This window comes from Cyanistes caeruleus, chromosome 3 (assembly GCF_971803275.1).
Source record: "Cyanistes caeruleus chromosome 3, bCyaCae1.hap1.1, whole genome shotgun sequence".
Lineage (NCBI taxonomy): Eukaryota > Metazoa > Chordata > Aves > Passeriformes > Paridae > Cyanistes > Cyanistes caeruleus.
In genome coordinates this window covers 59,500,885-59,524,153 of record NC_141703.1, presented here as the reverse complement: position 1 = coordinate 59,524,153, position 23,269 = coordinate 59,500,885, and the positions used below count along the sequence as shown (strand labels likewise).

The 23,269-nt window shown below is 41.2% G+C and overlaps 1 protein-coding gene and 1 long non-coding RNA gene across 7 annotated transcripts in view; one reads left to right on the top strand and one right to left on the bottom strand.

Moving 5' to 3' along the window:
• AKAP11 (A-kinase anchoring protein 11) overlaps positions 1 to 3,671 on the bottom strand; it is a 43,749-nt gene extending 40,078 nt beyond the window's left edge. For 3 of the 6 annotated variants that reach the window (XM_086881209.1, XM_086881213.1, XM_086881215.1), the window contains exon 1: positions 3,545 to 3,671. The gene's annotated coding sequence lies outside the window, so the exon portion shown is untranslated. Of the gene's footprint in view, positions 1 to 3,264 lie in introns of all 6 variants that reach the window. The other 3 variants (XM_086881212.1, XM_086881214.1, XM_086881216.1) reach the window with 1 other exon arrangement.
• A 100-nt stretch (positions 3,672 to 3,771) lies between these two features.
• Positions 3,772 to 10,745, top strand: LOC111934971 (uncharacterized). Its single transcript, XR_002867544.2, has 3 exons — positions 3,772 to 4,310; positions 6,346 to 6,418; positions 6,908 to 10,745. It is a non-coding gene; the product is annotated as an uncharacterized LOC111934971 (long non-coding RNA).
• The last annotated feature ends 12,524 nt before the right edge of the window (positions 10,746 to 23,269 follow it).

The following is a 23,269-nucleotide window of genomic DNA, read 5'->3' as shown; positions in this document are numbered from 1 at the left end:
TTGACGCAGGCTATCTGGAGGTTGTAGGTGCCCCATCCCTAGAAACATTCAAGGTTAGGCTGGACAGAGCTCTGACCAACCTGATCTAGCTGTAGATGTCCCTATTCTCTGTAGGGTAATTGGACTAGATGGCCTTTAAATGTCCCTTCTAGCCCAAAGAATCCTATAAATTTATAAACCCTTTTTTTCCAATGATTTGCTGAAGAACACTCTTCTCATCAGAGCATGTAATAAGCATTTATCTCACTTTTCCATATACATGTATTCTTGTTTGAATACACGTAAGGAGCAAAATTAAATAATCAGCTTAAGGGAATCCAACAGGAAATTTGCCATGGATTTAATCTCTTTCTGTAAGTCTATCCCATGTTTAAATTTACTTTAAGTCAGTGTATATTGAAAAACCTTAGCTGGTAGAAAAAAAGAAACTTTATTTTTTTTCTGTAAATTTGCTGAGTAAATCTCTTCACTTGATATAGGGGCATATGTGGACATGTGCACATCTATGTTAAACACACACATGTTATGACAAATTTGAACAATAAATTTAAAATATATGTAATACAACCTTATTAACATTAAATTTCAAATAAGAGATTCTAGGCAATGAAAATAATATATCTATATTATGTTTTTAAAAGGCATTTTTAGTAGTACTAGAGCAAAAAGAGACATCTTTCTTTTAAAGAAAAAGTACTCTTTTTTTGTCTTCAGTGCACAGACCTGAATCAGCCTAGAGAACTCTGATGATGATTTGCAAAAGCCAGGCTTAATGAAACACTGAGTTTTGAATTATTCGTTCCAGATATGAAATTTAAAAATACCTTAAGAATCATTAAAAATACCCCAGAATCATAAAATCATCAAGGTTGGAAGAGGCCTACAAGATTATGTAGTCCAACCATCCACCTCCTCTGGTCGTCCCACTGCAAGCATGGCAGAAGAGACTGTCCCCCACCTCACTACACCCTTGTTTCAGGTGGTTATGGAAAGTAATGAGGTCTCCCCAAAGCCTCCTCTACTCCAGGCTAAGCATCCTCAGCCACTCCCCTTAAGATGTGTTCTACACATTTCATGAGACTTGTTGCCCTTCTCTAGATGTCGTCCAGTGTCTCAGTGACCTTTTCGAAGTGAGGGGCCCAAAACTGAACACAGGATTCAAGGTGTGGCCTTATCAGTGCCAATTACAGGTGGACAATCCCTGCCCTGCTCCTGCTGGCCACACTGATATCAGTATTGCCGATACTGGTCAGGATACCATCAGCCTTCTTGGCCACCTGGGCACGGCTGGCTCATGTTCAGCCACTGTCAACCAGAAACCTCAAGTCCCTCTCTACAGCTTTACAGCCACTCTTCCCCCAGCCTGCAGCACGGAGTGGGGTTGTTGTGACCCAAGTGCAAAACCCAGCACTTGGCCCTGCTGAACCTCATACCACTGGCCTAAGCCCATTGATCCAGCCTGTCCAGGTCTCCATGTAGAGCCCTCCTACTCTCAATCAGATCAAGACTCCCATCCCACTTGGTGCTGTCAACAAATGTGCTGAGGGTGCACTCAATCCCCATGTCCAGATCATCAATAAAGATGTTAAACAGGACTTGCCCCAGAACCGACCCCTGGGGACACCACAAGTGATGGGCTTCCAGCAGGGTTTAGCTCCATTCACCACCACTCTCTGGACCCAGACATACAGCCAGTTTTTTATGCAATGAAGAGTACTCCCATCCAAGCCATGAGCAGCCAGGTTTTCCAGGAGGATGCTGTGAGAGATGGTGTCAAACACTTTACTGAAGGCAAGATAGACACCATCCACAGCCACCTTTCCCTCATCTAAGTGGGTCACTTTGTCATAGGAAAACAGATTGGTCAAGCAGAACCTTCCTTTTGTAAATCCATATTGATTAGACCTGATTCCCTGGTTGTCCTTCATGTGTATTTATAACCTGACCAAACAATTGCTAGTGAAAACCAAATTAAGCAAGTCTACACTGACAAGCAGGCAGAACAGTCTAATGGATCCTTCTCCATTTCTCATTTCTAATGATTTATCAGTTTACTGATCAGGTCAGCAGTCTTGAAAATGTCCAGGTATGATACACAAGTTGTCTTAACCACAGCCAGACCCACAGGAGCAAATGAACATTAATGACAGGCTGGGTCCTCTCTTTCTCGCTTGGTTTTAATTCCCTTATATTGTATTTCTGTCACATGGAAGCAGCAATTGCAAAAGAATCAAGCATTTTCTTTTCTTAGATCATCACAAGCAAGTTATCATCCACAGCTTTCCCCGCCCAGTCCTGAGTCTCAATTCTCAAACACTTCCTGGGAAAAAAATGTTACTTGATGTATCCACTGGGGATATCCATTGGTCTGGATTTTGTGGCTTATGCAATTAACTGTAAATTCCTGTACTTCAGTTTGTTGTATATTTTGTACATAACAGAACCATACCAAGTAAGATGGGGCTATTATTTTCTAAGGTGCAGCATCTTCTCAAAACTTTTTCCCACCTACAGAAAATTTCACCAGAGTACCTTGTTTAGTTCTCAGGATTAATTAAATATAGGTGTTATCTGTCGATAAAGTCTAACTGTACAATTCTGAAATAATCTTACAAACATGAAGCCGTGTAAGACTCTTCCCAAGTGTACCCTGGATAAATTTTGAGCATTGTTACCATTTATTTCGGTATCACCGATCATTCCAGATACAATGTAAGCAGGATTTTTTTTCCTCCCTATCTCACTCTGGCAATACATCAGAGATGAGAAGGCTTTATCTTCAAATACAGTTCGGATCAACCATTTTCTTTCCCTTTTGAATACTGGATTTTTATTTTTTTTTTAAAAAACCAGAGAAAAGCACTTTGGTTGTAATAAGGAAAATAAAGTCCCTCAAAAGAGCCAAGAAAGCAAAGGAGGAACCCCCCCTTGTTCGTCGTCCCTTGAGGGAGAAGAGGAACTGGGAGGAGGACGTGCGGCGGGAGGGAGAGAGGGCGAGGAGACACTTTCACAGCGAAATGTTGAGAACAGGCTGAACTTACTTAACCCCGGTGCGCACCGACCATAACCCAAACAACGCAGGAGGGAACGTAAACCCACGAAGCCTCCGTGCACCGACCACGACTGCACCAGCACGAGTCAGTCAGTCCCCAGCCGAGACTGCGGACGGACAGACCTGCCCCACGGGGGCACCGCGGGCACCCGCGGTCGCGAACCCCGCACGCCCGGTCCCGGAGCCGAAGCGCCGCGCTACCCCCCTCTCACCTCGGGTCACCCCCGCGCTGCGGTCCAGGGGGCGCCGGCCTCGTCCCCGGCCCCCTCCAGGTGACCGGTGGGGCCCGCGGGAGCTGCGCGGCCCCAGAGGAACCTTCCCTGCGAAGGGCGGCGGAGGATGCGCCTCCCCGGGAGCCCCCGGGCCACCTGTGGCAGCGAGCCCCAACTGACAGGCCGGCGGCGGCGCCCCGCCCTGCGCCTCAGCTCCCCAGCAGGGCGGCCCGTGGGGGAGCGGCCGGAGGGGGTGGGATGAAGAGCGGGCGCTCCGTACCTATGGCTGTGGCCACGACGACGACCACCACCGCCGCCGCCGCCTCCTCAGCGCCCGCCGCCCGCGGCCATGGCCCCGCAGCACCCGGCCAGACCCGCCGCCCCCGCCCCAGCCCCAGCCCCAGCCCCAGCCCCAGCCCCAGCCCGGCCGCCGCGGGCCCCGCCCCCTCCGGCCCCGCCCCGCCCCCGCTCTCGCGACGCTTCCCGCCCAGCTCCACCCCCGCCGCCGCCGTGCGCTCCCATTGGCGGGAAAATGGCGGCCGCCCCGGAAGCAGCCGCGGCGGCGGAGCCCGCGCAGGGCGCGTGCCGGTCACGCCCCGCGGGGGAGCCTTGTGTTCCCTGCCCCTGTCCCTGCCCCTGCCCCTGTCCCTGCCCCTGCCCCTGCCCCTGCCCCTGCCCCTCCTCCTCCTCGCGGGGAGTGTCCGGGCGCGGCCTTGGCAAAGCCCCGGGAGCCGTGTGCCTGCCAGGGGGCCGGGCTGTTCCTGCCTGTTCCGTAGGGCCTGGGGGCTGTAGCCCGCTTGCTCGGGGTCGCCTCTCGTAGCCGGCCGGCCGCCTCAGCGTGGGTTGTAGGCTGCAGCCCGGTTTTAGTCAGGCGAGGCTCAGACGAGGCTTTGAGACCCTGTCTGAAAATCCCGTGCCCCCCCTCTTCCTTCACACTGACTCCTTAAATTCAGTGCTGCCGGATTCCTCAGGGCATCGGGTGTGCTTCTAGCCAGCAGATAGGCGATTGATTTTCGCCTCCTCACGAGTTGTTCTGGTGCCTGTGTGTAAGTGTAGGTGCTGTTGGGGCCTGGGGTTTCTTTTCGTTTGGATGGAGGCTGTAATCTCGTGTCGCTGCCCAGCACATGACTCCGTCCCAGCAGCAGCTCGTCCAGGCGCTAACCTGGCCGCAGGGACACAGCGAGGTGCTGAGCAATGCACAATGGATCGTCTGAGCAGTGTGGGCTCACAACCCTGTCCCCCCACAAAGGAGAGGCTCCGGGAATCGGGACAGGCCTTCCTGACACCCGGCATGTGAGGATGAAGCTCGGGGAGGAAGGACAGAGCCGGAGTTCCGCAGGGTCAGACCGGGCAGAGTGTGTGCCTGCAGCAGCTTCTGCAGCACACAAAAGAGCGAGCCCCCAGAGCTACATTCAGGAAAAAAAAAAAAAAAAAAAATCGAAAAAAAAAATCATTAAAATATGTTACTCTTACAGCTTTTTCAGCACTGGGTGGTTTCAAACTAACCTACCCCGTTTTACAGAGACAAAGACAAACAGAGAGAAGCTACCCTAACCCCCTCATAAATTGCACGTTTCTTCTGGATACCGCCTAAGACCTATAAAAAGGATATGAGAATATTTTTGCTTGTGGATCTCCCTTACTCTTTAGATAATTCCTGCTTCTGCCTACCTTCTGTTTTTACTTAAGTTGTAGCTTTTATTTTTGTTTGGCTTTCCACGAAGGGCTGTTTCTCAGTTCTACAATAATTTTAGACACTTCAGAAGTCAGGGGGTGCATATTCCTTTTTGCCAGCTGGTAAGTGAACTACATTTACCCTAAAAACTACTAAGCTGTGCAGAAAGCCATGCAAAGACTACACAGATAAAAGAAATAAAAGATTGGTTCTTGACACTGTATGCCAAAAGTGGAATGAATAAAATATTCCCGGGGCCTGCAGGTCCCTATGGGAAGAAGAAAAAGTAAATGGATAATAGCCTCAAATTTACTCAAGGTAGTCGTCATTTCAGTGCCCGTTGAGCCCAGCCTGATTTGGAAATACACTGTCTTTTGAATAAAGACATTCTAACAGTTTGCTCATCTTCAGCTTAACAACAAAATATCTCCTTTTGGCCAACTCCATCATTAAATGCACTTCTTAGTTTTCACAAAAGATAAAAATTCTGTAAGAGGGTTTTGTTGTTTTTAATATATCATTGTTTTTTATGTATCAACAGTAAGTAAAAAATTTCCAAAACAAAGTATCTGTGGAAGCAATGTAAACATGAAAAAGCATGCTTTAAAAATAAATTCAAGCCTTTTATTCCCCTTGTTTTAGAATTCCCCTTAGACTTAGACTGTTCAGAATAATGAGTTCATATGGCTCCCTGCCAAAACCTTGAAAAAAAATCAAGGTTTACTCTCATCAGGAAACTATGAAACATAACCAATGGCATGCCATTGTTTGTCACAAAAAAAAAAAAAAAGAAAAAAAAAAGTTCTTTGCAGTAATATAAATGGGGATAGCTTTGAAATAATGATTTTTTTAATTATTTTTTTTTACAATTGATTTAAATACTGCCAATGGTAAAGCACAGGAAACTTGTCAGGTCAGCTTAAAATTTATATTAATTATGAAGGCATACAGTATTGGTTTCTCGGCTCTGGTATTTTTTATCCTGTTCATTTTCTGTTTTCCTGGGCACAGTCTGGCCTGTCAGAGCCCGTCCCACTGAGCCCAGCCAGGGAGGAGGGCAAGCTCAGCACAGCCCCAGCCCTGGGGCATCAGGCACCTGTGGGGACAGGGATGGGTCTAGGCCAGGCTGGAACACCAGTCCACGTGTGGTGGTCAGGATCAGGCCCCATGAAGGGAGTCAGCATCAGGCAGAGCTGACCATGCACCTCTAATGTTTTTCTACCTGCTCATTTGGTATGAGAAGTAGGCATCTTTAGAATCTTTTTGTCAAAACTACTATCATGTCCCTGGTACTATCCTGACTCACTGGCTGCACCTGTCTATTAAGCTTGATATTTCAGGATCACTGGCTTGGAACAACTTGTTCCAAGACTGTCTCAGAGTGAGTTATATATAATTTCTCTTAGGTATTGAATGCCAGTTCTATAAAAGGTGTTGAAGATCTATGAAAGGTGTTGAAGAAACAGTCTGTGGTTTTATGTGAGTTTTATTTTGTCTATTTTTTTACAAGTCACTTACTTATATTTTTCTCTTCAGTACATGAAAACCATGCAGTTGGATGATTGTGTCAGTGTTGTTTTGTTGTTTTTTTTTTTTTGATGGTACTACCTCTGGAAGATGTCCCTCTATAACTAAAGCTTTATTAAGTTCAGGACAGACCTTAAATTATATCCTATAAGCTGCACTTATAATAATAAGGATTGCCTTTTCAAGGGCAGATGAGTAATTTATAGTATTATTCCTACCTTTAACAGGAGGAGCATATTCTTTTGGTGTTAAAACCTGTGTAAGCCTTTTCCACTGATCCCCTTGCAGCAAGCTGGGGAAGATCTGCCATACTTGAAAATATCCCACCCTCCTTCTTCCCTCCCCAACCCCCCAAAATAAAAACCTAAAGCTCATAGCTCACAATGTTATAATTTCATGTATGACTTCTAGTGGCTTATCTGTTTGTAACATACCCTTCAGCTCTCCAGCCCAGCTCCCTGCCCTGTATCTGCACTGTTTCCGGCCTGTGCCAGCGTGAACATTTGTGAAATCAAGCGATAAATGAGATTGAACTGAGAGGACCAGAGAACAACCTGCTTTCCTTCCGTTTTGCTGATCCAGTTCACCAACATAATAAATGTGTCAGCGTGGCACAGAGGACAGCACAGGCACAGCTGAGAACAGGCACAGCTGAGAACAGACACAGCTTAAAAGGTCTTGTTCTGCTGCAAGTGCACACCCAGGCGCTGACTTGCTTTGTTGTTTAGTACCAGTTCAGTGTCTCCTTGAAAACACTCCCAGCACCCCTGACACCTCCAACACAGGAACTCTGTGTCTCAGCGGGTAATTCTGTGAGTCATCTTGTCATAAACTTGGGCTGGACCATGGTGTTTGTCTCCAGCAAGGGTTGGGCTTATGGCATTATGGTATAATGTGATGGCAATTTTTGGTCTCTCTTCACCAAATCTTTCACAACTCCATTGTTTCCAGTGACACAATTGAGGAGTCACTTTCATTTGCATGTTTATGGGTATTTTAACTCCTTTTTTCAATAGTGAAAACCCAATAATCTTCATATATGTAATTATGTTGCAGTTATTACTGGTTCCTCTTTCCTTGGAGTTTGATCTGTAACCTCTGTAAGTTTGCAAAACAATATGCATAGAGGATGTCATCCGCAGATTCTGTACTGAGCAGGCCAGTCATGTCTTGCTGACAGACGAGTTCTCAGAGCCAGGCTAGGAGGCCTTTTAATGCAGAATGGAAAGCATCCCATGCTAACTTTATCAAAAGATGCATTGTACTCTATAGAGATGGTTGCAGATGCTATGAGATTATTATCCAAAGCCTTGGAAAGCTCCCTGAATTCACATCCCTTCTGTGCATTGTGTTTATTAGAGGATGCGATAAATGCCATCACTGTGTTACACAAGACCATACAATAATAATTGGAACTGGCTGGGAAGTGAAATTTTTATTCTGCAGGAAATTCCAGCTTGTCAATATTTTGTTTCATCGAGTGCTGGAACAAAACATGTTGGCTCTGCAGCCTTTCTGGCAAAAATGGAACTATCGATTTCTTTGCCAGCTGACAAGCCTGGGAAGCCAAGAAACCAACTGAGCAGTCGGCCTGATGCCAGGGAGCTGTATAGCCAGTCAGCTGAGCTACAGTAAGAAGCCATGCTGGCCAGCAGCCACAGCCAGATCATGGCTAGAGCTTCTGTAGAAAGTTTGGATGGAACCAGGGCAATGCAGAATTCCAGTGCTAATCTGTTCAATTAGAAGATGGCCAAGCACCCTCTCAATAATTGACTTCTGTCAGGAGAGGATGTAACTCTACTGCACTTTCTGTTCCTTATGTGTTTCTTTCTTCAGCTTTTGCCTTGTGACTTAGGCACATACCTATTGCTTGTATGAGAAGATTAAATCCAAGAACTTTCCTTAAGGATTAGTGATGATACCCAAACCCATGAGGGAGTTTTCAGAGTGTCCCTCATTGCTAGTTTTGTGATTGTCATTCAGATAACCTTGTGTGTCAGCAATACCTCATGGTATCTGCCTGTGTATGCCCTGCTAATGAGAGTTACACAGTTATTGCAAGCAGTACCGTGTGAGATTGGAGTAAATATTTGTCTGCTATCAGATAACACAGTCTCCTTGTCTTCATCCCATATTTGCAGATGAATTTAAGATAAACTTGCCAAAATGCAATAACGAGGCAAAAATGCCTTCTGAACTATGGAAGTGATACTGATCTTGGGAAGTCGGTGATGTGGAGGCCAACACTGATATGGAGGGCACCCTCCTCTGTCAGCACTATCTGTGCTCAAGTCCTGAAACTGTTTGCTCAGTGTAACCCTTAACCTAAACTTTATTTCAGGATTCTTGTAATGCTCCAGTTATTTTTCCCTTTTGTTGTATTTCTGGAAAGGTATCAGACCAGTTTGTAAAATAAAAAAATTATATCTTTGCCCTCTTGCTGTTCACAGTTATGGCACCATCATAAAAGATATCTGCTGCTTTTTAATGTTTAAATAATTTCTATTATAGGAAAAATCTTTCCTTATTCCTTTAATAATTTCCTTATTAATAAGGAATTATTAATTCCTTAAATCTGCAGACATGATGCACGCTGTACACATCTCTTGTTTGTTTTCAACCAGTTACTGTCTGTACTTCTTCTTTAAAGGCCACAGATGTCATATACCATCCTTACCACAACTGTGGTAACTCCAGGGAACAATGAATTTCCTTGTAAATGTTCACTGGTAATTAAATTTTCTGCAACTTCATCTCTTTAAATAGTCTCTAATATTCCTGCTGTGAAATTAGAGGAAAACCAGATGCTATACTGAGACACATTTCAAATCTTGTGCCTTCCACATGTAAACAAATTTGACTTACTGTCTCTCTTGAATTCAACTGCTGCGGAGATGCTACAGTATCTGGCTTCCAAATGAATTCAGTGACCTTTCAATTTTCTAAGCATAGTCTGGTTTACTGCTGGTTTAACAGTGTTTATTCTTGAACAGGAAATCATTTTCATAGTGAGTATTTTCTCACAGTGAAAATAGTTTAGTGTAATGTTCATGATGCATTTTCTCCTTCATTTCTGCTGGAGTTGTTGCACAGTGTGCTGTGTGCTGCTGCAGCATATCCTGAAATGTACTCTTCATCTCAGATGAAATTACTCCAGCATATGTTTAAGGTTTAAGTCAGTCTCAATATGACCATTTGGCTTGTCTTGTTTATATTCCACACATGAGTAACTGCTGCTGTGTGTCATTCGAGTCCTTCTGATTCTCGATTTCCTCAGTGTTGCCGCATACTTAGAGATGATTTAATTTCCCCTCTGATCCCATCTATAATAGAAATGCTCTTTAAACATGAGCATGCCTTAATTATAGCGTTTCTGTCTTTTTCCAATAAAATATTGGCTGGAAACTACCAAGTCCTTACATGTCTTGGTGATACCTTTTCAGCAAGATAGAAATATTGATAGCTTTTCCCAAAAACTAAGAAAAAACAGGAGTGACAAGGAAACCATCACCTAAGACAAACTAGAAGTGCCTCATCCCTCCATCCACATGGGCTGTAATACGAAGGATCCTGAATACCTCATGTCAGAGAGAGGGGATTTTTATCATGTGGGGTAGTCATTGTGAAAAAGTCACTGTACACTCCATTCCAAGGGCTTCTTTGTAACTTATTGTTTGAAAGCAAAAAAAAAGCTTGGCCAAAATGGAACACAGAACAGAAATACCTAAAAGAAATCGTATGAGTTCCTCCCTACCACTGTAAGATTGCTGAGTAGCTGTTTCTGAGCTACCTTCACTGAAGGCAATTTCATTTTCCCAATGAAATTTTTGTATGTTTCTCAGCACAGAAATGTTACATTTACACGATCTACTGAGAACCAAATGAATTTCATTTTTAAACTGTTTTGAAATTGAAACTCACTTGATTGACACTGTAAATTGAGTTTTTCAAGAGTCAAAATGTAGCTAAAAATTATACATTCTGGTAACATTGTATTTTACTAGGTACTTCAGCTCATGTACCATTGAAGTATTAGTTACTCTTGTAATTATGGAAGTTAACTTTTAACTTTGTTGAAAGGAAAGTATTTTCTTTGTGGTCACTTACGCTTTAAAGCTGTGGAGATAGATATAAATACAATGTAAATATATATTTTAGTATATGAAGTCAAAATCTTTTTAATCAGTCAAAAAGGGATTCATCCATTGCCTTTTTGCTCAGTTGCAAGAAACTGCATTAGGAATATTTGAAAACATAATAAAAGTGTTTTAAAATCAAATTGTTTGAACTTCAGCAATGTGTCATCATTTACAACTGATAAGACATTGTTCTGCCTATAAATGAATGGAAAATGAGAATTAATATTTGCTTTCAGATAACTGCCTGGGTCATACATTACATAATAAAACAGATGTGCTATAGATAAACCAGAATTTGATCCTGAAAGCTGGGTTGTATTAATTTAATTGCCAAAAAGTTTCCAGAATTACCAGCAAATTTAAATTTCATCAGCTTTGAATACATGGAAATGTTGAGGCTTATTTCTGCAAGTTGGTTATCTTGAGAGATTGCAGTCAGAAGGTTTATTGACAATTTTCCTGCTACTAAAAGTTATGTAAGGATTGACCAACTGTGATTTTCTGTTCCCTGGGGGCAATGAAGGTGGGATACAGGAAAGAAATTAGTGGCTGAAGCATTGATAATATTTATATCTCTTTATGCTTAAAGGTCTATGATAGTCAAAAGTGCTGAACTTATCATATGAGTATGATAAAACCACTGAAGGGTAAGTTACAATAACATATTGATGATGGATTCTTTAGTAATACACCCTTTAAAACACATTATACCAAAGGAGAAAAATGGAATGGATTTCCCCTACAAGCTCAGCTTTACTATTTTTGTACCAGAAAACAAAGTTATATTGATCTGATTTAGGTCATTCATTGGCAAAATGTGTTCATTTTTCAGGCCATCAAAAGGTTTTTTTGTGGTTGAGAGCTGATGGATATGAATTATTTGTGTAGGGAAGAACTCCAGGGTTTCAGAAGAATCACAGAGGACTTCACATGAGATTCCTGTTAGGAAGCAATCCAATGTTTTGTTTTCCCATCTTGGTTCCCTCAGGCTCTGGCAAGACAGGTTTGCTCAAAGGCACCCTTTCTCCTCCTGTCTCTTTCATTATCCAGGAAGGAGGAGCCTTTTGCAGCTTTGTAGCTTTAGGGCTCATCTTTCCCTATCACAAAAATAGAAGTTTAGGGGTTTTTTTTTTATGAGGGACACTTTTAGAACACACAAGGCCACTCCTGATAGCTGGTGTGTGAAATGAGAAATGTGCCAGGATCCAGAGTACAAATTATAGCTTCCTCTCTCTTGGCTTGTTTTTAATTCAAGGCTGGTTATTTTGGTCCCCTTCTGTCTCAGGTGTGCCAGGGGAGGATACTTTTCTATGTAAATTCATTTGATGAGATTGCAGAAACCTGATATATATTAATGATTGATTATAAGGCTGGATTTCCAAGTAAACTTGATTACAGCTTTATAGGTGATGAGTTTAAAGATACTTGAAAACTTGAAATTAATATTTATAACTAATATGAATAATAAATTGCAACAACACAGCTATATGGTGTATTTGAGGGTAGTATATATGTGTATGTGAGTGAAAAATACACACTGTGCTAGAGAAAATATAATATGTTCGTTAAAATAAAGTGTTCTGCTGAGGCTTTTTAGTGTGGGTGTTTTCCATTTTCTTTCAGGAAAGATAATGATGCACACTGCAGGTGAAGAAGACTTGTCGGGATGATACAAACCTATGTGAAGTGATCCTAAGTCAAAAGGAAAGTTCTGCCAACAAGAAAAAACACTGAGGAGCAAGACTGCAGCTTTTTTGTTTTGAAAGAAGCATGTTTAGAACTCTTTTTCTGTTAAACTTCCTACCACTATTGAAATGTGAGGATTTCCATCTCAGATTCAACAGTCCAGCCTGTATTCTTGACAGTAAACAAAAGATATGTGAAGGTGCCCATTATCCAATGCAGACCAAATATAGGAAACATTTATTTGTAACTTCTGTCATTTAAAAATTTTCTCTAGTTTTAGTCTCTTAGTCTAAGACATAGCTTTTCCAGAAATGTTCTTGTTTGTGATTCAGATTGATTCTCTAGGTAGTGTTAAATTTCTTTTTTTCCCCCCCTTTTTAAATAAAAATAAGAGCTCTATAAGTCTTTATAAGCAGATTAGAATGAAAAGTTACTGATTTTTCATTTTAACTAAGAGGCTAAGCCCCTACATTAAAAGAAGAATATTGCCAAATACATTGGCAGCCATGCAGGACTGAATTTAGCTGTGGTATACAATATCCAGGGCTACATAGCTCAGTATTTACACTTCTTACACATGCACAAAACACCCCAAACTCACCTGTCACAGAGAGATTTATACAATTTATACAAAACAAAATTCACACAGGATTTACCTTCACCAGAATTTGGACATTCTGTAAGTGCCACAGGACCATTAGGAGCAGCAGGTGTCTGAGTCTTCTCCTTGTCTCAGTGGGAGGAGGAAAGGAAGCTCCAGCAAAATGCTGGGATAAAGTATCTTCCTGGGACACTGGTTACATGTCTGGTCATACAGCTACAGAATTAGTAACATCATTCCAGGCTGTGCCTTTGCACTTTCTTTGGAGATGTCACATTCCAGTATGGATACTACTGGCTCATCATTTTTTAATAGCCCATATAAAGGACTGAGGCATACTTTTCTCTCTTATGGTGCCCTGTGTCAATCTGGAGGATGAGAAGCTGTCAGTATTTCTACTTTAATTCTCTTTTTCTCTGGTGAACCTGAAGATGCAGTTTCTGCCAGCTTGCTGCTGGTGGTGAAAAGGTAGTATTGTCCTCTCTTTCCCCTTTTGTCTTTCCTCTATTCTCCCAGTACTGCCTCCTCACTGGGCCACTCCTGGTGCTAGATCCTTCTGCCCTTGGCTTATTTAATTAATCCAGCAGATCCCAACCACACTGTCACGTTCCTTGATGCTTCTTGGCCATATTAGGGCACTCGTGCTGGTTGACAGAGGGGTCTGACAAAACCCAGTGCTGAAGCAAAGCAAGTAGCAGAGAGCCAGACAGGAAACAGGCCTGTGAAGTCAACAACCTAAAGTTTCTGTTCTATTAAGTTGCATTGTGGCACTGTGTGTTTTGAAAAGTAGGTGAGCAGCTCCGTGGTTTGAAGGGAGTGAAATGAGGGAGGAAGCAAACCACTGTGCTGGCAGTGGGCTTCTCTCTGTGCTGAACCTCTGCGAGCACTAGGTGGCCTGCTTTTAAAGGAAATGGGCAATCCCATCTGTTTCTGTGTGAGAGAAGATGAAAAGTACAATTTGCACAAGTTGTGCATCTATTTTTTACATTATGCTAGTCATGCTAAAACTTCATCACCTCTGTAAAACTCTAATCCTGTGTCAGAAGGAAGAGACACCACCAGTGCTGCCCTCAAAGACACCGAGGCCAAAGGAGAATGGAAGGCAAGAGATGCAGCTGATCTGCAAAGTGTGAGATTCTGACACAGAAACTGCATTTTAGCTGCAGTATTTAATATCTTCTGGGAAAGTCCTCCTAACAGTTGTAATTTGTCTCTCACAAAGAATGACTTCTATTCTGGGCCAGTAAAAAGAGTCAATGCAAAAGGAAAACTTTGATTCAGTATACAGGACTTGAACCACTAAATAAAGAAAAGATCAATTAATATTGAAAGCAAACAAAGCTTTGGTGAAATAGTGATTTAAAAAATTTCAACACCATCATTACACATATCTTATGCTTACTGATACCTTAAACATTAGAGTCACTCAGTGCCCAAAACTAAGGTGCATCAGAATTTTAACATGGCATGCACCCTAAAAGTCTCATTTTTCTCTGTTTAATTTGGGAGGAGGAAAACTGATGGCAGCAACAAGTGAGCCTGGAAGATAGAATGGGAACAATAATGGATGGGTAAAATGTCATGTAACATCTTTTCAGCACTGTGATTTCTCCAGGCAAACCCCCTCTACCAACCCAAAGGCAACCATGGTCAGATTCCCACAAATCACAAAGCGAGTAGGTCTACAGAGGATAGGAATCTTCTCTAAATTAAGAAAAAGTATTCTTTCTTTCTACTCCCCCAGGGATTAGTCTGGATATCAGAAGCATTTAAACTGGGTATTTGCTAAACCGATGTAGAAGAACCACAAGGGTTTATGTTTCAAGTTTTTCTCCATTTAATCCAGCAAGGGAAGAAGTCTATAATAAAAACCCAGATTTCCCAGCCAGCTAAGAAAACTGAGGACATTGAATCTTGTTTTCAAAATAAATATGTTTTGAGAGGGGATTTCTATTGAAAAAATAATCCATTATGTATTTTTTATCCTGGTAGTAAATGATACAATAATTTAATTTCTATTTAAAAACTAGCACTTCCATCAAACCTTAATTGAGCTTAATCAGTCATTAACAATGGTTCTTATTGACTGAGAAATAAATGGTGATTGATTGGCCTGACATAATTAATTGTTATTGTAGTTTTCAACAATTTAAGTTCCTTTGCCCAGGCTACTCTTTCCACAGTGTTTGAAAGATTTAATTAATACTCCTGTCAATAATTTAAATAGGCTTAGGATTCTGGGAATTACAGAGTAGTCATTTTCATGGCCAACTGGTCACAGAGCAATATATTGAAATTTTAATTCTGAGAACATTTGATTTGTAAAGCAGTATATACCTTCCTAAGACAACTCTGTGAAGGTTTTACACTGCAACTGTAAAATTTATGCTGTTCATTCCTTGATGTTTTGGTGGAGCAGAGCTGGCACAGATATTGTCTCCTCCATCTCTCCCTGTGTAGCTGCCTCATTCCTTTATAAATTCTCTAAGGAACATATTTGATTTTTATTCATATATAAACACATTCAATTATTTTATTTTGATGAAGTAAGATAATAAATGAAAGATGTGAAAACATTTTTCATCAAACATCATGCTGTTTGATGCTCTTCCTCCTTGATTCAGAACGTTGCTCCTGTCCCTACATTTCCTTGGGTTTACGGTCTATGGAGTACCTGAAAGAAGATGCCCAAAACACAGTGGTTGGAAAGTGGGGGCCCAAGAGAGAGGAAGTGAGAGATGGAATGCCAGAGCAGAATTATCTAAGGCTCATCTTTGTAGAAAGTCAGTGCTCAAAAAAGGAAACTCATTTTACGACTTCCTGTTTCATTAAAGTTCTTGGGTTTTAATTTCAGGAAGGGGTTTCCCACACACTCCAGGTAAGGCACTCTCCTCTAAACTGCCACTCCACCTTGGATGAGGAGCTGGCCCCAAAACCCACCTGCTTCTCCCACAGTTTACAGAAGCTGGTGAAGGACGAAGAACAGCATGAAAACCTTACTACCAAGCTTTTAGTGCAGGTACTCTGAAATGGCCTCTGAACCTACAATTCTTAAAAAAAGCAGCTTCCCTTCACTCCAAAAAAAACATGTTTTGGGAACAGCTCCATGGCCTCTTCAATGTCTTGAACATTTTTTCCTCTTTATTCACCTGAACATAGCCCCCTAAGATTTCTGATAGACTGGATTAATGCTTTTAAGCAAGTTATTTGGAAAACAAGCCATCAGGCATAATCAGAAGAACATACTCTTACACTACTTGCAGGTTCCTGTGTGACTTGACCTTCAGAGTAGTGATGGCTTCAAAAGCGGGTTGGAAACACTGTGCCCAGGAAATCTGAGCAAAGCTGTGCTCCCTCAGAGGGAGGGAAAACACACCATAGGTTGAATCATTACACCATTAGCAGATTAAGATTATTATTATTATTATTATTATTATTATTATTATTATTACTACAAGGGCCATGCTTTAGGGATTCAGAGGTATTACATATCTGATTCTAATTAATGAACTGCTCTACTCAGAAGATAGCCTGACTGCAAGGAGAACACATATCTGCTGTTAAATTAATGTCACTAGGTAGCAGATGGATTCTGATTTTTATTTTTTTTAATGAAATTGAAGAAAGGAAATTGAACTTGGCAAAGTGCAATTGGGAAGTGACAGTAGGTATCTGAGAAGGGCTGAAGCCTTTGAGGCTTGGGAGATGCAAATAGCAGCAAAAGGGCAGAGGGGAGGAATGAGTTCAGAGGGGCAAGTGCAGGCACAGCTGTGCACTGCTGTCAGGGAAAGGAAATGGAAACTAAAGCTAGAGCAAAAAATCCCACTGCCTCAGTGAGGCATCTGCCACATCCCAGGATGTCCCATTTCATCACCATGACATCTCTCATCTGTCTCTCTATAAAAAGAAAGATATACTTCCGTGTAGATCCCCTCGGTTCTCATCTGAATGAGGAGGGCATGGGCCAGCTGCTGCTTTCACTCTTCTGTGAGCATTTGGCCAGGACAGAAGCTACTGCACCTGCCTCGTGTTTTGTCATGCTTTCAAGACACATTCAATCCATGACGTCTTCTTACCATTAGATGGCTGGGGATGATTAAGGCCGTGGCTCCACTGACATACTTTATTTTGAAAAAGTATAAGTATGATCAGAACTGCATTTCTGTCATTAGGAAACAGTCTGCAATAACTCCCAAGGAAATGGGGCAAACAACTAGTTAAATACACGGCCAATTCAGACTAATGTCATACTCCTATATCTGCCTCCAGAATGGGCAGATTTTAATCTAAATGCAAACTTTCAGTGGCCTGAATGGCATAATTTAAAAATAATTTTTGCTTCTCACTTTTTACCTTGCTCACTGTTCCAATATTTTAATATTAATATGAAATGTTAATACTGAACCAGTTTCATTTTTCCCTTGTAGTTTATCATGCCATCCCCACTAAACCTCTTTAAATAATTTGCTACTAGATGTTGTTTTAGACAAGACATCCATGCCACCCTTTTTGATAAAATAATTCTGGGCAATTACTCTGTTAAATTTGCTTCAGCATTTCCAATTTCAATGCTTGTCTGTCTACAACCTTTTTTTTTTTTCAGAATTTCATTAATTTAGTGATAGGAATTAAAAGTTAGCACAGTTTCAGACTTCATATCAGCTATTTGGTGCTGCTGACATGAACGGATTGATTATATGCCACAAGTACTAATATGTGGTATGAACAGTTAATTTACCAAAGTTTTCTCAAAATTTTTAACCTCCCTCAGTGCATCTTCCAGGTTAAGGCTTACAATCCAACTACTTTTTTTACATTCTTCGAATTCATATTCTCAGAAAACTAATTTATGGTCAAGATGAACTGTGGGAAGCCTACCTTACTGTGCAGTCTAACTTCTAGAAGAAATTCTGGAGAGTTCCCGGTGTTCAAGCACCATCACACCCAGTCTCCTCATGTACTGCAGAGTGCCATCCCTAGTGGTGTCTCCTGCTTTACCCCTTGAGTTATTTCTCCTACTACAGTCTCTCATTTATAACACAGCTTTGATTATAGAAACCAACCATTTCAGTTTGGTTAAAGAAATTGAATCCTCCCAAAACACACCTAAAATTAAAGTACAGGCTTCAATCCTTAGAGAACTGTAAGCACCTGGATTTCATGGTGCATTAGACCCCTCAGCACTGACCTTTAAGCTTTCTGGGTTATCCATAAAATTGCCTCTCCAATGTACGATCATTCAGGACAATGGGATCCCAACCACAAGACAGCTTCATCGATCACAAGATTACAGCTTTCATGAGCTGCCTTAGGTTCCTGCACACTGTAATTTTCCTTCTGTATCTGCCAGTGATTGTGGTTACTTTCACATCACATCTTGTGCAAAGTACCAGCCTAGCACCTCAGTGACCTACAACACGGCAGCCGATGCTTGCCTGCAGAACGGCCCTCTGGAATCAACCCCCGTGAGTGTTTATCAGGGTTGGTGCTAGGGAGGCACAGCCCATACTGCTGGGGAAAAAATGTGTTTGTTTTACTACCACTTACTCCTGGAAAAATGGAGGCTACTGAATGCTGTGTTTTAATGGCTGATGTTACCATAGGTGCAAATACAAATCTGTTTTTACACTTAATACGCTGTGTAGCAGCAAGATCCAGCGGAAGATCCCTGCAAACGTAAACACCTACATGCACAAGTGACCTGCTTGCATCTGGGTTTGCACATAGCCATTTAGAGGATGTATAAGAGCTGTATTCAAAGCCCTCAATTTAAAACAATTTTCAGGCAGTCCCTGGTAGACTGAGTAGAAATGACGCTCAATAGTCATTCATCCAAATTTTATGTAGTTTTAATGCAGAGAGTTTTCTTTTAAATTCCAAAGTCTTATATTGTGTCAAGAAGTTGCCATTGTATTGATTTTGATGGGGAATTCTGGTTTGGATTTGATGACATTGGTAGCAGCCCACATTTTGAGTGGATAACATCTAAAATTCAATGTCATGATGTTCAAGTATTTCCACTGATTTCTAGACACAAAATAAATTCAAGGACTTATATACATTGAATGCATTCTGTTTATTTGAGAAGGAAGATCTCATACGAGTGCCTGTTATGGAGGGCATCTCTTATCAGGTACAATAAAATCAACCATTGCTTCCAGCAGAATACAAAAATACACATCTCAGTGACTTCCATACAATAATAAATATGTAATCATGCATCCAACAATAAAAAGGCACGGAAAACTGGTCACTTAGTAGTCATAAAAATTACTAACTATATTAACAAAGCCACCCAAATTATCTGTACAAGGAAATGTAACAATATATTCCAAAGGTGAAAACACATAAAACATCTTTAAAATAGTATATGCAATAAATACCTCAATTGTTTTTATATATTAAAAATAAAACTGTGCCATTGTAAACAGTATGTAAACAAACAAAATTCACTGTTCCTTACCATTATTACAAGTAAATAAAGCCAAAAGTTACACCCCTGCTCTGTTAGATATACTTCATTGGCAAGTTTTGTCAGGCAGTTTAAAGTTTTACTCTTTTCTGCAGCAAACAGAGCCTGCTATGTGTGTAATTCTAAGTATTAGAGCAATTGCTAAGCTTCAAAACTGACTACCCAGGATGTAGTAGCTCATCAAAGAGAACTGGAACTAGGAAAAGCAATTCTTGCAGTGTTATGGACAGAAGTAATTTATTTTTACTACATATAATAGTGTGGGTAAAACTCAGCGGTTTATATAACACTGCTCTCCTACAGGACTCGAGGGGGCTGTACAGAGGTGGTGAGCATCCCTATTCCCTTGGGCGGAGAAAGTGAGGCACTCAGAGGTTAACTACGCTGCCCCCAGCCTTACACCAGCTCCACTGGCAGGAAACCAAAGGCAGAATCCAGACCTTCAGCCACTTCCTCCTCATTTCCTCTGATATCACATGGCCTTGCAGACAAATAAAGGTGTGTCCTGAGCTCCAGTCCTGATTAGAATTGCAGAAAGGCAATCAACACGCAAAAGGAAAGATGTCTGCTGGCGTCTGGCCCCACTAACGACCACGAAACCTTGCCACCAAGTGAGGCAGGAGCACCATAGGAACTTTTTCCCCACTAATCTGTGATCAGATCCACATTAGCAGACTAATGAGCCCAGACAGAGCCCTGTGTATCCTTAGCAAGCCTACTGATTGCCTTAAATGTTTATTCTTTTGAGGCTGTTTCTACAGCCAACAAACTCCTAGAAAGTTCAACCAAGGTGCATACTTCCTGCTTATTAGCAAGGGGAAGGATAGGAATCTGAATATGATCCTTCCTTAAACTAAATTATAGGGAAAGATTCCCAGAAGTGGTGGGCATTTGCACAGATGTCTTCAGAAAGAGCCTCATGAAGGAAGGTGTCTGGTGTCTGCTCTGTTATTTCTTCAGCTTCTGATAACTTTGACATAACTACCTCATTTTACGAGTCCGACTATCCCTGGGATGACTATCTATGATAAATATAAACTTACCTGTTCCCAACACATATATTTCAAAGTGCATGACAGCTCCTGTTTGAAAATTGTATTTTAGCCTTAGGTGAAGAAATTAGGATGCATCTACTTGGCTGTTTCACAGCCATATGGTTTTTATACAGGAAGAATACACTTTGAGCATACATAATTAGAAGATACCCTGAAAAGGGATTTAGGAAGCGCTGCATTATGATATTTTTCTCCCTTGTGCTATTAAAGAACTGATCCTTCTGCCTTCAGACAAATGATTTCTCTAATGTCAAGCAGTTGTCTGACTTGCCTTTCCACTTAACATTTTCATAATTTTAACTGATCCACGGAATATTAAAAATCATTCAATGCACTGGTTCTGAAGATACCTCCAAGTCTTGATGAAAAGCTTAAAGCCACATACTTACTATGTAACATTTTTTTCCCCAGTAAGATACTTTAGGATAAGGTACTTCAAGTGTCTCATACCAGATCTGCAGAGACAGGTGAGATCAGTAAGTACAGAAAACAGACAGGACTACTTTTCATTCATCAGTGAATACTTCACATTTACCTGCCACATTGCATTCCCTCTTTGTGGAGAGTGGCATGAAAGGTGATCTCTTTTTAGATGATTCTGTATTAAATCTTACAAAAGTTATTTTAGAAGGTATTTTCTTAGACATATTCAAGGACCAGATCAATGAAAAACTCTGTACATTCTCTTAGGCATATATTCCCACCTGTGTTGTAGTTTGCAGGTTCCATAGAAAAATCCAAATAGAAACTGCAGATTTCACATTGGGAAAAAATAAATACATTTCACTCATTAAAAAATTATCACAGTAGGAAAATAGCCAGTAAACAATAGATTCAGAGGGGTTTAATCTTGGCCCCAGTGAGATCAATGGGAGTTTTGCCAAGGATTTCAAAAAAGCCAAAATTTTACCCAGAATCACATACAATTCTTTAGCTGACAACGATCATAAACATCCTGCCACCCCATTGTATAAGTTAAATATTAATAAGCAACTGTAAACATCCTGCAATTCATCTGATATAAAAAATACTATAATAAAAACAATGCAGCATCTCAAGCACTGTATAGTTTTAAGTTTTTTTGGCTCTACACACAAGTTGGCATCATTATATTGAGCAAAAGCAGGGTATGTATATACATCTCTATGTACAGGTGTGCTCTCACATACACACTACGAACTAGATACGACATATCTACTATACACATCCACACAAATACTGGCAAGAGAATGACGTTCATAGGTATGGCATATAAAAGCCTACCCATGATCAATGTGAGGATCACTTTTATATGAGGAGCAATTTCCCTCCAAGCAAATCATCTGTAGACTTACATGTAAATGCTACAAGAACAAGAACAATCTCCAAGGGGCCTAAAGTACTGTTTAAAGCACAGCATATGCCTTAAGTCCCTAAATATCTATATGATTGCAAAGATGATGGACTTTCCTGTGGAATGAACGGGAAGAAGGGGAAACAAAGGGCAGAAAGTACTGAGTACACACCACTTTTTACCTAAAGCCATGCAAACCACATTAGATGTTTTCATTTTCTATTGAATATAGGTTTGGATTGAGTGGAAATCATGTGTTTCAGCTCTTTGCTACAAACTGCCATTTAGACACATATATATGAGTTATGCAGAGCACTGTCATATCTCTGCAACACTTCCATGTGTACTTCATGCATCCACTCATGCATGTAAATGGATGTTACTACAGAACTACCTAGCAGCTGTACTTGACTGGAATATCAGTGTAAGTTGCAAGCCTGGCTAATGACAGAAACCACCCATGCTGGCTGGGATCCTCTCAGAACCTTTGAAATACCTTTACGTGAAATGTACCTTTCTTAGATGCCAGAACACATATTAAAAATGCATTAATGCAATTCCACAGTGCTCAACATTTGAAGATACCTGCTCTAGACAGACAGATGTGACAGCGAAGAGTTTTGTTAGTAGAGACTGATAGGCTTGCCGTCACCAAGAATTAAGACAAGGAGCTTCTAATATTATATGACATTAAATTATTTGTGTGTGATGACACCAACAAAGAAGAACCAGAGGGAAAGTGCAGAGATCAGGCCCCCTTCACCTTTCAGGAGCACCTCATCTGCCACTGTGAATATCACCTTGCCCTTTGATGATCACATCAACATACAAGCATATTAAATTCCTAAGGTAACTGGCAGCTCTAGGGAGGTCTTTTAGGATTCAGCTCTTTTAGGATTCCAAGGATATGATGTGGAAAGGTGGCTAATGAAACAAATTATCTCAGGACTGGTTCACAAGCTGTGCTCCTTGAGTGGGAAAAATGGTAATTTTTGTCATATATGGACAATCATATTTTTCAAGGTACCCAGTTTAAGGAGACATAGAACCAAGACAGAAATAGGACACCACAAGTGACAGATGGTGCCTGTAGAAAATCCTCTGGAATGTGGCTAAGCACACAGTCCAAATGCCTGTTTCAACATATAGCCATGGCATCTTTTGGGAGGACAGTGCTACTAGGAACCTTCACACTGAGAATCTGTATGCCTGTGTGCTCCTGTGTGCTCCTTCCTGAACTATCTAACTAGAAAATCTTGCATCCTTGAAATTCTCATTAGAAGCCTCCAGGCCCCACTTTTCAGCAAACATGCTCTCCCCATCACTGAAAAGCAACACCAAGCAGCTTCGAATGGCTTTGCTCAATCTCCCCATTTACAAAATAATTGACTGTGACTGCAAGGAGAATTAGTCCTAAGCAGAGCTTACTTCAACACCAGGAGAAAAACACAGTTGTGTTTCTAACTCTTTCCCCGTTAATGGCACTGTCAGGTTATTAATTACATTAAAATCATTTT